Source organism: Ambystoma mexicanum, chromosome 5q, assembly GCF_040938575.1.
Source record: "Ambystoma mexicanum isolate Mex_15411 chromosome 5q, UKY_AmexF1_1, whole genome shotgun sequence".
Classification (NCBI taxonomy): Eukaryota; Metazoa; Chordata; class Amphibia; order Caudata; family Ambystomatidae; genus Ambystoma; species Ambystoma mexicanum.
The window spans coordinates 805,262,888-805,278,805 of NC_090933.1; the positions used below are offsets into that span (position 1 = coordinate 805,262,888).

At 47.6% G+C, this 15,918-nt stretch overlaps 1 protein-coding gene across 3 annotated transcripts in view; it reads left to right on the forward strand.

Annotated features, from left to right (window-relative positions):
* LRRCC1 (leucine rich repeat and coiled-coil centrosomal protein 1) overlaps positions 1–15,918 on the forward strand; it is a 1,358,299-nt gene that overhangs the window by 71,743 nt on the left and 1,270,638 nt on the right. The gene's annotated exons all lie outside the window — the stretch shown is intronic.

Consider the following 15,918-nt stretch of genomic DNA (forward strand, 5'->3'; position numbering starts at 1 on the left):
CTCGCATGGAGGTTTGCTAGTGACAGAACACCCCTGGATTTGAGGAACCATAGCGTTTGGGATGCTCGTCTCAGTAACCTTACAGCATTGTCTTTGAGTAAAGTGAGTTGAGGGAGGCCAGAATGATGCAGATGGCTGCAATCGCGTAGGGCTCTTCCTAGTAGTGTCAGCGTGTGTATTCTGCAAGAGTTCTGGAGAGTTACTGAGAAGAGAGGGGGAGATGCTGCACTCTGGGCTGCAATCACTGATGGGCAGAGTTGGTACTGCAGGGACCAGAATAAAGCTGTGATGACAAGGATCCAAAAGCAGATCCTGCCTTCTGCATATCATCCAGTGACGAAGCGGTATCTTGGGTGGGGGTGTAGCTCATGTTGGGGACGAACTAAGAACTTCCCGCACTCCCAAGCGCTTTAGAATTAGGCAGGACCGCTTTTGACTGATTCTAGGCAGTACAAGCCACCAGAGGGAAGGGGGAGAGGGGACACTGGAATGCTCTCTCATAAAAATATAATCATATACTCACTCCGACATGGGCAGGCACTAATAGAAAGCTGTTATTTAAATATAAGGTGCAAATAACTATTAGCTGAATACATTTGTAAATGTCAAAACCTATACATTTTTAAAATCTTAAAGCATGGGGTATAGGCAAGTTCTCTGCCGAGAAGAAGGCAGCTTGTGCGAAAAATAGACTACAGGCTTCCACATAGTTTTCATGCCAGCAGGAAGTGACCCACCAGATGTTTACTGTCTGTGAAAAGCCCATGCGGGCTATGGATCGATGCCCAACATGCAGAATTATGAAAACAAGATTTCAAGGTAATTACAGGACCAGATAAAACATGAGTAGAATGAATTAAATATGGAGAGAATTTATATAACAATGTTCACAGGTAACAAAATGAAAGAAAGCATGAGCTACAATGTATTCTTGCATCAGCTAGCAATATGTAAAGTAGCATGTTCTGACAAATCATTGACAAAGAAGAAAGGAAGACTTTGGAGCGTCCCTTCTATGGAAGCAGGACGGTTTGGTTTGGGATGGAGCCATGCCCTTATCCAGTGACACCACTGAAGCAAGCCAACCGTATATACACTCCTGCCTGGCATCACTGTGGTAGGAGAAAGGAATGGATGAGGTCAAAAGAGACTGTTCAGGGAGCAGAGTTCTTTGCCCCCATCCTCATTTCTGTAAAGAATAAACATTTTATCCTTGCAAGATATACTCTTGGGCTTACTTCCCTAGAGGGGTGTAATTTAATCTGGTGTGAGCATAACTAAGCGACTTTAGTCTATTATTTTTGTATATTTTCTCTTGCTGTCGTTTGTGGTAAAAAAGGAAGGAAGGTGGATGAGTCGCAGTGTGTGTGTGTGTGGGTGAAATCAAAGTGGAAGTGAATAAAAGGGGGTGGGGGAAAAAGTGGGTTGATCTGTATTTTTGTGTACCAAGCAGCAGCGTGCGCAGCATAGTAGTAAGGTCTAAGTGAAATTATGTGGGAGGAAACTCCAATAAAACACATGCATATGGTCCTGCCACTGTATTGTTACAGGATAGATAAATATCACAAACAAAGGGTAGTGGAAGCAAAGGAAGGGGGGGTATGTCCTGCTCCTGGCCAGAGCAGGGCTCCCATAACAGAAACATGCTAGAAAAAATGTCCATCTTTTTAGCAAAACAGAAAGGTGATGGCTGGAAGGTTTTGAATTAATCATAACCACGGGCAAAGCTCTAGGCAACCCTCCAGACCATCGTTTTTCAGGCTGCCAAGCCATTACAGAAGGGGAAAAACCATATGTAAATCAGGCTTGGACCTACCCCAAAAGGGGCAGTCCAGCCCGAGCTGCTAGGTCACATCCCTTCTGCACAAGACCACAAGCATCCCCAGACATGTTTCAGCCTTGTTGGGCGTCATCAGTAAGGAGTAACTTGGGTCTCTAGGCCCGGCAGACTCGGGGACCCACGTCTGGGCATACCCGTCCCACTTGGGGTGACTTTAGCAAAACAGATAGGTGATGGCTGGAAGGTTTTGAATTAATCATAACCACGGGCAAAGCTCTAGGCAACCATCCAGACCATCGTTTTTCAGCCTGCCAAGCCATTACAGAAGGGTAAAAACCATATGTAAATCGGGCTTGGACCTACCCCAAAAGGGGCAGTCCAGCCCGAGCTGCTAGGTCACATCCCTTCTGCACGAGACCACAAGCATCCCCAGACCACAAGCAATTATTTGAGGATATGGAAGATCAGGAAGATGAAAAAGAGATCAAATGTAAGGGGATAATACCCTGTAACACCTAAACCTGCAGTAGTGTATACAAATCCAGTCTATAAGCCTCCAGTGGTAGAGAGGGTGTCAACAGGATTATCAGGATTAGTACGTAAGGGGGAACTCGAGAGCCTTTTCACCTCCACCTCCATATAACCCATCCACAAGCACTGACATGCCCGTAGCATCAGTGTACCCAAAGGGTCCACAAGCAGATATACAGAATGAGTTAAGAGCATTGCAGGAGAGGTTGGTCAGGTTACAATAACCTGAAGAACCATCATCAGAAATAAGAGTACAAGTGCAGAAAATTGGGTATTGGAAGTCAGGAGATGTTTTGGTTGGATTCAACCCTGGGGCTATAAGAAATGTTTGCATTGAAAAAGATGAAGGGGAGAGGGTATGGATGGTCCTGGGACAAGAAGAACAAGCAAGGGAAAATGAATGGGAAGATCAAGGTGGGAGAAATTATGAAGAGGCAGAGCAAGAAAGAGATCAAGGAGAAGAGGCGGTGAGAAACGCGTCCCCGCCACAAGATGCAGTGAGGAGGGATACACCAAGAAATAGACCAGATTTAATGGTGTTAGTACAAGATCAGAAAAATACTAAAAAAAAGGGGTTGAAAACAAAATAGACATGCAGGTGCCTCTTATACATAAAGGAGTAGGGATAACGCAGTATGTGCCATGGACACAAATAATTTGATTATACCTCTCTCCCATCTTACAGCCGGTGCCAGTAAATGGATCTATGAATTTGAAAAACAAACAGAAGGGGTAGCTCTAGCACTAGAAGACTTTACCCTGGGGTAAGTCTTGCGGATAATGAGCATGATGGAGCAGCCTTTAATGAGGTAAGTTTAAGGGTATGGGATGCCCTAAAATGGATGTACCCAGACACCCCTGACTTACATTCTTTAATTCAGTGCACAATGGGTGATGACGACGATCTAGTTAGGTTTATTCTTAAGTTACAGGAAATGTGGAGAGTTGAGACAGGATGGCAATAAAACCATTCAGTGCCATTTTTCTATTTTATTGTAAAGAGGGGCTTACCAAAAGGGGTCCAGAAGGCACTAGATAAAATTGTGGGAGTGAAGCCAAGGGTGGGCAGAGATACAAAGTATAATAGTCCACCATAGTAAGAGAATCAAGGAGCGGGTCAGGGAGACAGCCCAGAAGCGGCAAACAGACAAGGCAAAATGAGTGAAAAAGAAACTAAATAAAGTTGTCACCCAAGCACCAGTGAGGGTACCAGCTCAGGGGGCAAGGAGAGGAGCCACTCAAGACATTGTGAATGCACTATGGGTTGAAGGAGGACAGGAACAATGGGGAGGGGGGGACTGTACCCTAACCCACAGTGGCAGTATGAAGGAGCACCAAGGGAAAGAGGAAGATTTTGAGAGTGAGAGCAGGAGGCTTTTGGGGATAGGGCAGCAGGGAGGAGGATTGGGAACATCACATTGTTGGTATTGCGGGAGATGGGGGCATTTCGCAAGAGAATGCAGGAACCGGCCTGGGATGGGATTCATTTATGGGCCATCACCTCCAGGGCCGGGATTCCAAGGGCCTCAAAGAATGGGACAACAGCAATTTGTGCGAGGGAGTCACAATCCATTCCTGTATGGGGCCGACAGGCAAGGGCAACGTGGGCAACAACCGCAGCAGTGTGAGGGAGCACAGTTTCCATTATGGCAGCGGGAAAAGGTGCCCCATTTGAAGTAGTTAAAATACAGGGGGAGGCCCTTTTTCATTCTCCGGGAAAAATACATATTCTGATTAGGACAGCCCACAGAGAGCACTCTCGTGTCCAATCCTATTGACAACTACACACCCTGAAGAGAAGCCCTTGGTTGAGCCGGAAATAGGGAACAAACAATTTTATATTTATGGTAGACTCGGGTGCAACTAAATCATGCATTATGGAGTCCATTATCAGGTAAAACTCTTGACACGCAGGGATTCTCTGTGGCTATTTCTACGGTTCCATACACCAAGGAGTTGGATATAAAAGTGGGAGGGAAGGTAGTACGAGCCCCCTTGTTACATTCAGAGAGTTCCCCTGTTAACTTGTTGGGTAGGGAGCTGCTCAGTAAACTAAATAAATATAACTATGTCCTTCACAAATCAAGGGGTAGTGTCTTCCACTCCAGGGATGTGTGTAGCTCGAACAATGGTAATAATCAATACAATGGCAAGGGAGTCAGTAGTCTGTGGGGTTTCTGTGGACCCAGACATATTTGTGTATGGTATCAAGGTAATGTTGGCAAGTGCTCGCAGATTTTATTTTCCGACCCATGGTGCCACCCGAGATGGTGGCAGGGACAATATTCCCACCAGATTTTAGTGTCAGACTAAAGAGTAGTCCTGATTGGAACAGACCATGATGGGTGCGAGTGGCGTGCAGTACTATGTGTAGACCCGACAGTACAATTGAAGGAAATGACTGATGAGGAGTTATTTGAGGACAGTGAGTAAAATGGGGAGAGCATTTTGAAAATCTGCATCCCTTATGGTGTGGTATAGGAAGGTACAGTGCCCCCGGATGACAGTGGTGACCCCAGTCTTTATTTTTTGAGGAGGACATGCGATATGTGCCAGCATAATTATGGGCTGTTACCACATGATGTTGGGTTACTGCGAGATGTGACCCCTGTTGTCAAGGGAAGGAGAGGAAGGGATTAAAGACACTATTCAGGCTCTATTCGATCAAGGGATCATTGTGCCATCCACGTCCCTGTGTAATGTGGTGTTCTGCACTCCTCTCGCCGTACGTGTGAAGGAGTTATGATAGTGGGTGCATCTCTCGGATGTCCGAAGAGCACCTGAGACAAGGCAAAGCACAGTAAGTACATAGCCAAAGAAGAAACATATTAAACGATCCATGCCAGGGTGGTGTGCAGTGGCACACCACGATTTTTCTTTTTTGTTTCTTTTCTTTTTTGTCAATTAAGCAACAAGGGGTAGTTGGAGGATGATCCAGGATCTATGTCCTCTTAATGACGTGGTGCAGAAGGAGGTTCCGCTAGTTCCAAATTCGGTAACACTCCTCTGTAGCATTCGCAAGACAGCGACATACTTAGCAGTGGTGGATCTGAAGAATGCGTGCTTCTCAATCCCACTTCACTCTGATTCATGGTATCTCACTGCGTTTACGCATGGTCAGCAGCGCTTTGAGTACACGAGATTGCCTCAAGGGTACTGTGAAAGTCCAAGTATTTTCAATAGAGTACTGCATGCCAACTTGGGAAATATTCAGGTGCCTAGCACAATCATCCAGCATGTGGATGATCTGCTGGTATGTAGTGAAAATGAACAGTGCAGGAGGGATTCTTTTGCATTATTGCAATTGCTGGCTCACAAAAAGGGTACAAGGCAGATAAAAAGAAGCTACAATACTGCCAACAGGAGGTAGTACACTTGGGGCAACTTATTTCTGCAAACGGGAAGAAAATATTGCCAGATAGGGCGGTGGCAGTACGTGCCACCCCTAGGCCCAGTAATGTTAAGGAAATGCATCAGTTTTTGGGTTTATGTAATTATTATAGGGCATGGATCCTAGACTACACAGCCTACACAAGGCTGCTGTTCCAAAGTCTCCGAGAAGGACACAAGACAAAAAATGGTAAATTGGAATGGACTGAAGAAATGACTAGACAATTTGAGGACTTGAAAGAAGCTGTTTGCACGGCCCCTGTTTAAGCAACTCTGGATTATATACAGGAGTTTTATTTATTTTGCCACTCTGATGTACAGCAGCTCATGAAAGCAGTATTGGCCCAAAAGAGCACAATGGGCCACAAGCCATTGGCTTGTTATAGTGGGACGCTCGATTCAGTCATGCAGGGACAGTTCGCGTGCGAACAAGAACTTGCAGCGGCTGCAATCGCAATGGAGAAAAGTTCCACGATTGTCATGGGGTGCTCTGTTACCTTGTTTGTGGAACATTCACTATTCGCCATTTGGTAAAGGTCTAAATCGACCTTGATAGCTCAGAGATCCTCTGCATGCGAGATTGTAATAGCCAACCCTCGTATTCATATAGTAAGGTGTAGGACGGTGAATCCCACCACATTTTCGACAGAGGCATCCACTGATGACCTCAAAATGCATGACTGTGCTACATACAAGGGTGAAGAGGAGGATAAATCTAAAGCTAGAGACAGTGCATTGACTGAAGGAGAAACACTATATGTTGATGGGCCATCAACTATTGACCAGGAGACGGGACAGAGGCATACACAGGTGGCAGTAGTACGTGGTAAGGGGGGGGAACGTGAAGTTCTGATCATGAAAAAATGACCTATGTATTATTCAGCTCAGGCAGCAGAACCTGTCGCTCTCATTGAGGCATGGAGAGCCTCTCGAGAGCAGTGTGTCACCATCTACTCAGACTCGCCATATGTCACGACAACAGTGCATGCAGATCTGTCTCGGTGGAAGAGGGGAGGATTTCACAGGGTAGATGGCTCTCCATTGAAGCATGCAAGGCTGTTGGAAGAACTGATTGAAGCCTTATCATAGCCCTCCGCTCTGGCAGTGGTCAAATGTGCTAACCATACTAATGCCACAGATGATCTCTCTAAGGACAACGCGGCTGCACACCAGTCGGCCAAGTTAGGAGCCTATCACCCAGATACAATGTTAAGAGTGTACAGTGACCACCCATGTAGAGAGTGAAACCGCAGTTCCATACACAGCATTGCCTATATCACAGATTATAGAGTTGCAAGGGAAAGCACCTGTGGAGGAAAAGGAGCTATGGTTGCGGAGGGGATGCAAACAATCTCCCACTGATCTCTTGTGGAGGAAGGAGAGTTCTGGGAAGGTGGTGATGCCCCAAGAATTACTCTGTGGCATTTGAGCAACCCCATTTCCCCTCCCACAGCTCCAAATAACATATTGTGGCAGATATTCAGGAGGACTGGTTTGTACCAAACCTCCAGGAGAGCATTAAAAAAAAAAGCAATACATTGTTTGACAACTGAAAACGTATCTGCCCCAACTGGACCATTATTACCTGGGAAGCTGATCTACGTAAAAATCTTTGCATCGATGGAACAATCCCAGGTTCTAGGGTCCTTATGAGGTGGTGTTCTGCACTCCTCTCGCCGTACGTGTGAAGGAGTTATGATAGTGGGTGCATCTCTCGGATGTCCGAAGAGCACCTGAGACAAGGCAAAGCACAGTAAGTACATAGCCAAAGAAGAAACATATTAAACGATCCATGCCAGGGTGGTGTGCAGTGGCACACCACGATTTTTCTTTTTTCTTTCTTTTCTTTTTTCATTAAAAAAAAAATCTTTTTCCAAAGTTTTCAATTTTTAAATTTCTGAAGGTTCAGAACACGGTCTGCCCTGGTGGGAAAAGGTTCTCCATCTCCCTCTTTCCCACTCCCCCTTTCCCTCTTTTTCTCTTTTTCTTTCGCTCTTCCTCTTTCTCTTTTTTTTCTCTTTTTCTCTCTCCCTTTCTCTTTCTTGTCAACCTTTTTTCTCCTCTCCAGTGATCAGCAAGGATGCCTGACCGACTTGTTCAAAGCTCCCTATTATGTAGGGATAGGTGAAGATAAATGTCATTTTTTTCTAGGAAGTATGCATTATATAATTGTTAGTATATTGTTTTGTATGACACTGGTCGTGGTTGTTGAAATGTATAAAGGTATGTCTCTTATATGGGGTGGCCATATAAAGGGGGGTGAGGACAGTTAGAAAATAATGCCAGTATGACTATGCCTATGATGAAAATGATGAGAAAGAATCACAAAATGTCTCACTTTACTCTGGCCACTCCTAAAAGTTTTCTTAGACTAATGAAACAGGAAGTTCTAATGACGTATGATTGCTATAAGGGGTTGGGCTTTGACGCCATTTCTGACATCGAGTACTCAGAATCCTACAACAGCTGGTACTCCGATATGTATACTGCAGGAAGACATGTGATAAATGAAAGCTGTTATGTGTGTGCACTTATCCCGCACGCATCGGGGGCTCTTAAGGTTTTAGTTCCACATCCAATCCCAATTACAGAGGCACAATGCTGGTACCTCTTGCACTATGTAGGATTAAGGACACGTTCCAGGCACACAGCATCCAGTTGAGGAGCGTTGATCTAGACCCAGCATCTACAAGTACCATATTTTTCCATGAGCGGTTACTCTCATGTCAACGACAAATGGCAGGGCACCACAGTGACGTGCCCGGCAGATGGACTGTTCGAGTACAGCAAAGAAACCATAGCCCAAGTAGAGACTATGTGGCGCAAATATGGTCCGAATACATCACAAGGCTGACATGGTTTGCAATAATGGAGAAGCCAGTGCAAATATTTAGAGACATGGACTATGAACTTTGTTTTAGCAATGAAGGTACCGTTCCGGTTGGTGCAAACACAGTGCAACCACACTCTTGTGATCCCTGATATGACGAAAGGGGCAGCAGCAGTGATTGATTTCTTCTGAGTTTGTGGCCGTCAAGCCTACTTGCACCTCCCACCCTCCTGGAGGGGCAAGTGTTCACTCGCCACGCTGCACTCAGTGCTACTAGTAATCCTGGAAGAACACCTGAAGGGAGAAGAAATGCCTTTCAAGGTGCCAACAGCCACTCTAGCATCTAAAGAAGAAGAAAGAAACTTGCAGATCACACAAGAATTTGGTATGCTGCCAGAAAAAAGATCATTTCAACAGCAGTGAAGAACGAAGCGATCAAACTATTGTTATGCTCGCCTCGTCTCTGTGGGGACGGCGGGCGCTGAAGCGTGGAGTGTCTGCTTCCCTGGTTAGAGGCGCTGTGCGTCTTTTGTTCCATGGACTGGCCTTGGGCCAGCTCCTACGACAGGGGAAAGGGTGGTGAGTGAGACTGTCTATGCCTGCCACCTGTGACTCCCACCCTGTTCCTTCCACACGTGTTCCCCCACTCCGGAGCGCTCTCACCTTGTGTATTTGGTTGGTGGGCTCTCCTTCCTGCTTGGTCTCAGCAGGGGCGCTGTTAGGCAGAAACCTGTGCAGTTCCCTTAGGGACCACTGCAAAATATTTAAGACTACAGGTGTTTGGCAGTAAACCCACTTGGTAGCAGTCTGTATCACACAGATTCACTTGGTAGCTGTGGCTGAGCAGTCAGACTTCCCTCAAGAAGAGTTAGGCAGTATACAGAGCATACAAAATAGGTACAGAAATCCAGTAGCACAAGCAAACACTGACCAGAGCTTGGGTGTAAAAGTATATAGTAATTTATTTAACACACACTTATAAAACACACTAGCACTAAATTGGTAAGATAAGTTCAAAACGCAATCACTATTATCATATATACATCCCCGATTACTTGTCTGAAGTCTTAGTTAACAGTCTTAGTCTTAAGTCTTAGTTAACACCACTTATTTCCAGACAGGGGTGAGCGCTTAACGTTCAATGGCACTCCAACAAGTTAAATAAAAAGGGAGGGAAAAGCAGAATTATGAAGCATACACACTAAACACTCTTTAAAGAACCTCAGCAAGTTAGGAAGGCACAGTCTACTGGTGAGCAAGGAAGTTTAGGTTCCAGGCCCACTTTCAAGGGAGCCAGGTGGAAGATGCCCAAGATCAGACAGTTACAGAGTCTTCGAAGTTTGTGGAGGTAGTTCGAAAAAGGTTTAGTTCAGTGCAGAAAAGTTAGCTAAGGTGTCCCAGGCTAACCAAGAGACGAGGATTTAATACACCCCGTTCAATCTGTTGCAAGGGAAGCCAGGTGGAACACGGTACCTTAAATGGAGAGGATCCTCCAGTGGGGGCAGTTGTTCCTGGTAGCGGGTGCAAGTCGCAGCGTCGTCCAGAGGAAGAGAAGACCTCGTCGTGGAGGAAGGATGAAGGCCGTTGCACTGCCAGGGAAGAAACCAGCCGCAGAGTTCTCCGGTACAAAGGTACTACCCTTTCGATTTGCGGTATTGGTGAAACCGTGGTATCCCGGTTGCCGGGGTGCTTGGCACAGGCAAGGCGGCCACAAGATGCTCCAGGAAGGCGAAAAGAAGGTAGACTGGTTATCCCCACCAGTCGAAGGAAGAAGACTCTCCGGGGCTGGAGATCTCCTCTGTCTTTGGGAAAAGTGGTGAGACGGTTCAGCAGGGCTCCACTGGTGGTGTCGTCGTTGCAGGCCGGCTCCGCTTCTCCCTCCTCGGATTCTTAGGTCCTGTGGCGACTTCTGAAGTTCCAGTCCCCAAAGCCCTGCTTTTATGCAGCACACCCCCATTCACTGAGCCTAGCTGTCAATAAAACATGCTAAGTGGTGAGCCAGCCGGCTCACCACTTGGGCCAATCACACAAGAGTGTGACTTGAGTTACCAAGGTAACTCAGTCCAGGGTGCCTAAACCCCCTCCCACACCCCCTGTGGTACCCAGACAGAGTGGCACCACTTTTGGGGGCTTCTGTGGAGAAGCCCGCCAAAAAGTGGAACAAATGGCTCGACTTGGGTTGGAGTCACAGAAGAGAACACAAACGCCATTTTAGAATCGAGTTCTGGCAAAAAATACCACCCGGCGAATTAATATTAAATAAATAAACCGGCGGTATGTTTGAGGCTATAAGAATTAAATAATTAAAGTTGGTAGCCTCGAACAATGGGAAAATCTCATAGAGATATTTGCGGTTGAATATAAAAAGTAGTATCCACTGCCATCAGGGGGGACAGAGACGTGCCCCCTCGAACAACAGACCCCGGGGCAGTCTAATTGCCCCGACCAGTATGTCCACAATATGATGGTTTGTACTGGTTTCTGTTCATAATTTGGGACTAGCAAAGCCAAAGGTGACTTTACATGCCCTGGGAGACAGTAGTCAGTCCCAGGGTATGGAGTCTATGTTGGGGGGGGGGGGTCGCTACGACACCCCTGGGTTACGGCACAGAGGGTGCTGTGTAACCCACATCAAAAGAACGTGAGACCCTATGGAGTTAAAGACCCCATAGCCCATAAACCACATGGAAAGTTAAAGGACACCTCAAATCATGTCTAAGAGTGGGAGCAAAAGAATCTCACTCTTAGCAGGAGAGAAAAAAATAAACCCCAAAAATCCAGCAAAGCTGCTTGGGGGGGGACTCACTAGGTTTGGGGAAATTAGCCTTACAGAGAATTCTCCCTGACAGGCTCAATGTCCTGTAGGGTCCACTTACTTTACTGACCCCTGAAGTAGAGTGGCAACCCAGTACTGTTGTGGTCGCAACTCGTGTTGCTCTGCTTGTTATTGTCTGTGTAATCCGTTATATTGTATGTTGTCCATGTCCAGTTATCTGTGCTGTCCTTTGCTGCGTGCCGCAGTTTGTGCTAGTGTCACTGTTGTGACTCATTTCGCTTTTGGGGCACTAAGCCCTCCTCGGTGTGCGTTGGTTTGGTGCAATGCGTGGGAGCGGCTGAGGCAGTGGGTCAGGGTGGCCTGCCTTCTGTGTAGGGGGCCAGCGCGAGCTCAGGTGTGGTTTACGTGATCTAACCTGTTCTTTCTTTCTCTTTTCCAGGTACCTGTGATGAATGAATCCAGTCGATGGCGACGTAAGCGGCGAGTAATGCGCGGCGGTGACAGGGCGCGATGAATGAGCTCAGCGGTTAATCTTGTTTTCCTTCTCTTGCTTCTGCAGGTGCCGGCGACCGATGAAAGCTGGAGACCTCGATGAACAACATGGTTGTTTCTGGAGGCACAGGTAAGTCCGAGCAGGTGAGTATGCGAGGCCCGATGGTCTCTGGCTTTTCTTTGCAGGTTTGTAGAAGATTGCTGGCAGGACTTCCTTGGAGAACATTACGCTGCTAACTGCAGAATAACGCGAAGCATGCCTTATGGCTTGGGTGGGGCTTATATAGCCAACCACGTCCTGCCACTCCATTGTGCAATTAATTCCAGAAGCTCTCTGCCACACTCTTGATTCCAGACTAATGCACAAGCTAATGGCCTAGAGCTACAACCCTTAACTGCAATTGAACAGAAGTCGATCATTCAGTGGCAGACCGACTATACCTGTTTTAACTTTGAGGTTAGCTCAATGAGCCTGGTGCCAGAGGCTCCAGGACTGGGTCCAGGTGGCCCTCTTTTGAGGCTTATTCCAGTCACGGCCCGTAATGTGCCCCAATGTTCCCACTGCTGCCGGGCTGGGGCGATCTGGTCTACTCACCGTGACAGTACTCCCCCCCCCCCCCTCCCCCACCCCCCACAAGGCCCCTCTCAAGGGCGATTTTCTCCCCGGTCCTGGTTTGGTTGGGTGATTGTGATGAAAGCGCTTCACCAACCATGGAGCATGCACTTGGTCGCTGGGTTCCCATGTTCTATCCTGGGGTCCGTATCCTTTCCAGTCCACGAGGTAGTACAATGTGGACTTGTCACCTTGGAATCCAGGATGTCCTTGACCTTGAATTCAGGTTCGCCATCCACAACCAATGGAGCTGGTGATGGTGTAATCCTTGTCCCTGGTGGCACTGGCATCCGGATGAATGTGCATGTTGGAGGGTAGGGATAGCCTCATAGCAACAGGATTGATGGCCTTGATGGTATATGGACCATGGACCTTTGTACCGTGGATGACCTTTTGTTTGGTCCCTTCAGGGGTACGTGCTTAGATGCTAACCATACCGCATCCCCGACCTGGTAAGCTGGATCTTCCTTTCGGTGTTGGTCAGAAAACTTCTTTTGTCTTTCCTTGGCCTTGACGAGGTGTTCAGTTGCTTCCTTGAAAACACGAGTGATCGCGGAGTGCAAGGTTGTTACTGCTGGCATTTCCAGTGTATCAGGTGGATAGAAAACAAATGTCGGTGGGTGTCGCCCGTATACAGTGTAGAAGCGGGTCTGTTTGGTGCTGATATGGATGGAATTGTATGCGTATTCTGCTATCCACAGCACGTCTTTCCAGGTGTCTTCCATTTGGTGCAGCATGCACCTCCGGTATTGCTCCAGTGTCTGGTTTATCCGTTCGGCCATCGGTCTGGGGGTGATGGCTTATAGATAGGTGAACGTCGATTTTCTCCAGAACTTGGAAACAAACTGGCTGCCTCGGTCTGATATCAGAATCGATTGGAATCTGTTTAAGCAAACAACTTGCTCCAGAAACACCCTTGCCATGGTGGACGCAGTGGGATGAAGTGGGCCATCTTTGAGAACTGGTCTACCACTACTAGAATGGTGTTGTTGCTCTTGTGGGGAGGCAGGTCCGTGATAAAGTCGAGCGACAGCGTGTGCCAGGATGTAGGAGGAATAGCCAGGGGATGAAGTAGACACCCAGGGCTTTGTTTTTGGGATTTGATCTGTGCACAGATCCGCAAGTTAACACGTTTGGGCCGCATCACTCCGCCAGGTTGGCCACCAGTAGTTCCTCTTGATTTTGGCCATTGTCTTGGCGATTCCCGGATGTCCCTCTATTAGTGAGTCGACGTAGTTGCTGATGACTTGGTGTTGCAGCCTTTTGCTTGGGATGTAGAGACGTCCCTGGTAATACGGTAGCCCTTCCATGATCGTCATCCTTTCGGCACCCAGGCTTGTTGGGCTTCCTGGTTCATAATACGGTCAACTTCGCCTTGCAAGTCATCCAGAGGTGAAGCAGTGACAAGAGTACCCAGAATCCTTTCTTCCGGGATGATGGCTACGGGGGCTGGTGTTGCGTATGCATCTTCACCCTCACCCATGTGGGACAGCACGTCTGCTTTTCCATTGCGCATCTCTGGAGGCGTCCGTTTCTACCACATACGGGAGATCGGGCCGAGGGTGTTGCAGGACCGGGGCTGTGATAAACTTCTGCCTCAGCTCCTGGAAGGCCTCTTCTGCTTCTATGGACCAACTAAAGCATTTGTTCTTCCGAAGGAGTGAGGTAATCGGATGGACGATCTGGGAGAATCCTGGAATAAACCGGCAGTAGAAGTTCACGAAACCGAGGACACTCGACTCCTTTCACAGATGTTGGTGACGGCCAGTTTAGAATGGCGTCCACTTTGTGGGTGTCCATTTGAATGCCACGCAGGGTGAGCATGAAACCCCAAAACTCGAATTCGGTAACGTGGAAGGAGCATTTTTCTAGCTTGGCGTACAGATGGTGCTGCCTGAGTTTCTGGAGGACGTGGGCGAGATGATCTTGCCTTGAAGTTGAGTAGATCCGGATATTGTTGTGGATACAAAAGCACAGACATCGAGCAACTCCTGGAGCACATTGTCCGTAAAGAACTGAAACGCTGCCGGGGCATTGCATAGCCCAAACAGCATGACCTGGTACTCGTACAGACCATACTTTGTACGGAAGGAAGTCTTCCATTGGTCTCCCTTTTGAACCCTTACCAGGTGATAGGCCCCTTTAAGGCCTATCTTGGTGTAGATATGTTATGCTACTTTGCATTTATATAGCGCCTTATGTGCCATTGGTATGGTCTGAAAGCGCTGGTAGGTTGAATGCTCCTGGGAACCGGATTTCAAGTCAGTAAAGAGAGTAGAGAGAGTCAAAGGTGCGTGTGAGCACTGGATATGTGTGCAGCTGGTGTGGCATTTGTGTAATAGCTGCTTCTTAGCGGTAGGTGTGGTGGTTGAGAGATCAGGAGTATGTGTTCGTTCTGGCAGGATTTATCCAGACCAAATGTGTCTGTGTTAGGCCTGAGGAGAATGCCTGGCTGGGGTGGGGGTGTAACCAGCAGTGTTTACTTAAAGTGATGGGGAGTATGCGGGAGATGTTGGTATGAGAACAGTTATACCGAATGTTGTCATAGTATCTCTGTGTTCTAGTTGAATGGTGGTGTAAAGAAGAGAGTAAGTGTGGTGATGTGATATGATGGGTTACATGCTCTTTCAAAAGTTCCATGCAATCCAAACCATTCCAGGTATGTCACGCAATTCTATGCGCTCCAATCCGCTGTATGCACTCCAACCTGCCCCGTCCCGCGCACTCCAATCCGCCCCGCGCACTCCAATCCGCCCCGCGCACTCCAATCCGCCCCTTGCACTCCAATCCGCCCCTTGCACTCCAATCCGCCCTGCCCCACGCACTCCAATCTGCCCCGCTCCACGCACTCCAATCCGCTCCATGCATTTGAATCTGTTCTATTTACTCCGATCCATTCCGTGTATTCTAAGTTGTTTTATGCACTTCATCCACATATTTCACCCGTACCATCTACATACTTCGTCCGTTCCATCCACATACGTCATCCAACTACATAAGTCACCCGTTCCATCTACATACATTACCCATTCCATCCACATACTTCACCCGTTCCATCCACTCTACGCATTCTTTTGCTCTAGGCACTCATCCGCTCTACATGCACTCTGTACTCATCCGTTCTCCGCTTGGCGCACCCATCCGATGGGTGTCCTTGACTTGGTCTAAGAGTTCTGGGATGAGTGACAAGGCGTATTGGTTCTTTACCGTGATCTGGTTCAGGGACCTGTAATCTATGCAGGTCCTCAGGTCTCCTTCCTTTTTGGGCACAAAATAGGGGCGAGGCTGTAGGAGACTTGGACGGGCGGATGAAGCTGTTTTCCAGGTACTGGTCCAGGTAGGTATTTGGGTGGTTGTTTTCTTGTTCCGTTCGTGCATACATCCGGCTACAAGGAATTTGTGCCCCAGGTACAAGGTCGATTTAGCAGTCGTAGGGCCTGTGTGGAGGCCGCGTGTTTGCTTGTTCCTTTTGGAAGACATCTTGATAGTCTAGATATTCCGGTGCC